This window comes from Neomonachus schauinslandi, chromosome 3 (genome assembly GCF_002201575.2).
Source record: "Neomonachus schauinslandi chromosome 3, ASM220157v2, whole genome shotgun sequence".
NCBI lineage: Eukaryota > Metazoa > Chordata > Mammalia > Carnivora > Phocidae > Neomonachus > Neomonachus schauinslandi.
The window spans coordinates 134,097,339-134,102,696 of NC_058405.1; the positions used below are offsets into that span (position 1 = coordinate 134,097,339).

Genomic DNA, 5,358 nt, shown 5'->3' on the forward strand with positions numbered 1-5,358 from the left:
TTAGATAGAAGTTAACAGGGGGTCTGGGTAGGGATTGGTGGATATTTGTAAACTCACACATATCTGGGGTCATTGGTTTGGTACCTGAGGTGAGGCTAGTTGTTGGAACAGTGTGTGATGTATTCTTTCAGAGCACATGAGTCCCCAAGAGCAACTGTTAAAGGAACTCTTGAAGATATTGACATTGAGAGTGCAAGGGATAACATATTAGAAACTGTCCCAAATTTAGAAATTAGCCAAGACACAGAAAAGATGCTTGTTTCCTACTGTAAGTTCTACAACAGTAAGGCAAGCACTGTTCAAAATATTCCTGATAATAAAACACTTTAACTCAATGTTTCTAATGTTTGAAATTATAATGTGCTATATAGATACTAATTTTACTATTATTTCATTTCCCCGTATGTTTATATATAACAGTAAGAGTTTTAATGTTTTGACACAATTTTAAAGGTCATAGAACAATCATAATTTTCCCACCAGCTTTAAGATTGCTTTGCAGAGTGCGGCACCTAGAGGGAAAGCCAGAGAGAGATGGACGTTTAGAGAACAAGAAGGAAGGAATAAAAATGGCGTCCACGGATTACAGTACCTACAGCCAAGTGGCAGCCCAGCAGGGTTACAGTGCATACACCGCCCAGCCCACTCAAGGATATGCACAGACCACCCAGGCATATGGGCAGCAAAGTGATGGAACCTATGGACAGCCCACTGATGTTAGCCATACCCAGGCTCAGACCACTGAGACCTGTGGGCAGACCACCTTGCATCTTCTTATGGACAGACTCCCTCTGGTTATACTACTCCAACTGCCCCCCCGCCAGATGTATAGTCAGGCTGTCCAGGGGCACGGCACTGGTGCTTATGATGCCACCACTGCTACAGTCACTACCACCCAGCCTCCTATGCAGCTCAGTCTGCATATAGCACTTGGCCTGCTTAGCCAGCTGGCAGCCACCGCACCCGCAAGACTGCAGGATGGTAACAAACCCGCTGAGACTAGTCAACCTCAATCTAGCACAGGGGTTTACAACCAGCCCAGCCTAGGATATGGACAGAGTAACTACAGTTATTCCCAGGTACTTGGGGGCTACCCATGCAGCTAGTCGAGGCACCACCATCTTATCCTCCTACCACCTATTCCTCTATATTGCCAACCAACTAGTTATGATCAGAACAGTTACTCTCAGCAGAACTCGTATGGGCAGCTGAGGAGCTATGGTCAACAAAGCAGCTATGGGCAGCAGCTGCCCACTAGTTACGGCCCTCCAGCCCTCTCCCTCACCCCCAAACTGAATCCTACAGCCAGGCTCCAAGTCCATATAGCCAACAGAGCAGCAGCTACAGGCAGCAGAGTTCATTCCAACAGGACTACCCCAAGTAGCATGGATATTTATGGGCAGGACTCTGGAGGATTTTCCAGACCAGGAGAGAACGGGAGCATCAGTGGCCCTGATAATGTGGGGCAGGGGAAGAGGGGGATTTGATCGGTGGAGGCATGAGCAGAGGTGAACAGGGAAAAGGATGCAGTGGAATCGGTGCTGGAGAGTGAGGTAGCTTCAATAAGCCTGGTGGACCCATGGATGAAGGACCAGATCTTGATCTAGGCCCACCGGTAGATCGAAATGAAGACTCTGACAATAGTGCAATTTATGTGCAAGGCTTAAATGACAATGTGACCTGATGATCTGGCAGACTTCTTTAAGCAGTGTGGAGTTGTTAAGATGAACAAGAGAACCGGACAACCCATGATCCATATCTACTTGCACAAGAAAACAGGAAAGCCCAAAGGTGATGCTATGGTGTCCTACGAAGACCCACCAACTGCCAAGGCTGCCATGGAGTGGTTTGATGGGAAAGATTTTCAAGGGAGCAAATTTAAGGTTTCTCTTGCTCGGAAGAAGCCTCTGATGAATGGCATGCAGGGTGGTATGCCTCCCTGTGAGGGCAGAGGGATGCCACCACCACTTTGTGGAGGTCCAGGGGGCCCAGGAGGTTCTGGGGGCCCCATAGTCACATGGGAGGCTGTGGAGAAGACAGAGCTGGCTTTCCTGCAAGAGGGCCCTTGGGTTCCTGAGAGAACCCATCTGGAGAAGGAGGAAATGTCTAGCTGGAGACTGGCAGTGCCCCAGTCCAGAGTGTAGAAACCAGAACTTTGCCTGGAAAGCAGAATGCAACAGGTGTAAGGCCCTGAAGCCTGAAGGCTTCCTTCCACCATCCTTTCCACCCCCCCACGGGGTGACTGTGGCAGAGGCGGCCCTGGTGCCACGTGGGGAGGAAGAGGTGGCCTGTGGGCCACGGGGGTCCTGGTAGAGACAGAGCTGGCTTCCATGGTGGCTGGGGCATGGACCAAGGTGGCTTTGGTGGAGGAAGATGAGGTGGCCTTAGTAGACCTCCTGGACCTTTGATGGAACAGTTGGGAGGAAGAAGAGGTGGACATGGAGGACCTGGAAAAATGGATAAAGGCGAGCACTGTCAGGAACTTAGAGACGCAGAGACCTGCAGAGGTGCATTGACTACCAGATTTATTTTTTGAGCCAGAAAATGTTTTAGATTTATAATTCCATATTTATAATGTTATTATTACTCCTTATCTCTACTTCAGTATTTTTCACCATTTGTGAAGAAACATTAAAACAAGCTAAATGGAAAAAAAAAAAAAGATTGCTTTGCAGTTCCAGCTTGCATGGCCATCTTTATGGTGCCTCACTATTGTGCAAAGTAAGGACTGCCTGTAAATGAAATTGAGAACGTGTTTCCTCTCTTTTCCCTATACCTGCCTGCCCTCTGCTGGAGGTGCCAAAAATTAGTGACGTTGTCCAAAAACTCAAACTACACTGTGCAGGTGGTTCTCAACCTTTTATTCTTCCCTGCCCTATCCTTCACTGCCACCCTTGAGGGATGCAAAGCTTTCCCATCAGAAGCAAGGATATTCTAATCCTTTGTTGGATTAGTTGTTATATCCAAATTGTGGAGAAGACTGACGCCATTAAAAAATCACAATTACATAACTAAATTCTCTTAATTTAATTCTGGGCTTGGAGTGTAACCTTCTGATAAAGCCTATTGTTGGAAGAGATGTTGAAAGTTATTTCATTCAACTATTTTTACTTTTACTTCTACTGCATAACTAAAAATTTTTCCTGTGTTGTAAAGGTAAGCTCAGAGATAATCACCTTTAAGCCTAGACTGAACCTTTGACTTATGCCAAATTTCGACTGACATTTTCTTCTCTCATTCATTCTCTGTAATTGTCCTCACAGCTTGGACAAGTACTCCCAGAAATGTGTAATATTAAGAGCTACTTAAAGATATCTGTTGTGACTGAGATTAAGAATGTGTAACCTTTCAGTTTCTTTCCAGAACTCCCAGATCCACTTCCAGACTCTGAGTTCCAAGATACTGCATTAATCTCTTTTACCCCCAGTTGTACCTACACCCCACTCTCCACAGTTTACACTCCCACATAAGGTGATACCACTTCTCTGCTTAGTGATTCAGCACAAGCTAGGTCCACAGGAAATGATGAACACTCTTTTTGTTAAATGCACAAATAAAATAATATATTTCATTTCCTTAGAGAAGAAACTGTAGTTAGTACCACTTGGTAATGAGAACAGGACTTGAGGTCCAGGCAATCTATGTATCTATAAACATCTAGAATTCTGTTAAGAACTCTTGGCTCAAAAGGAGGGACAGAGGTTATAGAAGATTTAGAAATATGAAATTTTAAAATTCTTCATCTGCCTATCTCATATTTTGTTGTTGTTGGTAGCTTACATGTAACTTAGCATAAAATGTGGTTTAGTATTCCCTAGGTTTTTTGTTCTTGTAAGAATTCCACTCACATCTCTGACCACAAGGAAAGTTATTATCATGCCCATTTTATATTGGGGGAAATGAAGACAAATGGAGAAATGAAAAGAAATGCCTGATTTTACAATAGATCTGGTAACAGAATACTGGAGCCACTGATTTATTTCACTTCATTAGAGTAGCGATTTTCTCTCTCTTTCCTTCCCTCCATTCCTTCCTTCTTCCTTCCCTCCTTTATTTCTTTCTTCTCTTTCTTTCTCTTTTTTCTTTCTTCTTCCCTCCCTTTTTCTTTGCATACTCCTTAGTTTTGAAAAATGATGTGATTTCTCACACATTTTTATGTTAACATCTGAAATTTTTTTGTCATAAATTTAAATAGTAGCAAAGGATGTAATCATATTGTAAATATTGATATTTTAACAAAAACCTATTCCATCACTCTTTGATGCATACAATATGAGAGCAATTTTACATGCACTGTATTACTTTTAAAAATATATGAACATGTCATTTGTGATAACATGGATGGATCTTGAGTGCATTATGCTAAGCAAACTAAATCAGAGAAAAACAAATACTGTATGATCTCACAAATACAGAACACAGGTTGGTTGCCAGGGCGGGAGGAAGGGGATAGGGGATAGCGGAGTAGGGGCAGTGGCAAAATGAGTGAAAGTGGTCAAAAGGGACAAATTTCTAGTTTTAAAATACGTCATAGGAATGTAATGTACAGCTTGACAACTATATATTAATAAGATTATATTGTACAAAAGTTGCTAAGAGAGTAGATCTTAAAAGTGCTCATCAGAAGAAAAAAATTATAATGATGTGCAGTGACAGATGTTAACTGGATTTATTGTGGTGATCATTTTGTAATATATACATATATCAAAGCATTATGTTGTACACCTGAAACTAATGTTACATGTCAATTTTATTTCAATATAAAAAAAAACCATGAGCAGTATCTTTCCTAACATTAGTAGGAAATTTTACTTTGTTCCTTTCTCCTTGAATTTCTATTTTACTTTACCCACAGAATTTTGTTCTTTATATTTGAAAGTTTATAAAGTTTAATCATTATACTTTTCTGCACAAAAAATACGTGTATGTTGAAATTAAAATATATGCTTCCTATATTGATAAAGCTGAGTGTTAAATTTTCTTCTGGATTTAAGTTATCACAGTTATTAGATACAATTGAATATAACATAATGCATTGTTAAATTTAATAATTATTAAACATAATAAGTGAAATGTTACTAGAATTGTAACTCTTAATGATGTGGATCTCCTTTTTCCTTTTTTAATTAGTGCATATATCAAAAGATATATATTACTTATTGCTAGAATGTGACTGGATTCTGTGGAATTGACAGCAAAAATAAGTTATTAGCTATTTTTACACATAGGGCTTTCAAAAGATGTATTAATGACTGTTTACCATAGAATCCACAAACCATTCTTGTTAAGCTAACCTACATCTGAGAAATACATCACAGGATAAAATAAACTGGTAGAAAGTGGTTGACCAATGAGAAC

The 5,358-nt window shown here is 40.9% G+C and overlaps 1 pseudogene; it reads left to right on the forward strand.

Annotated features, from left to right (window-relative positions):
- The first annotated feature begins 569 nt into the window (after positions 1-569).
- On the forward strand, positions 570-2,536 carry LOC110592101 (annotated as a pseudogene).
- Positions 2,537-5,358: the final 2,822 nt, after the last annotated feature.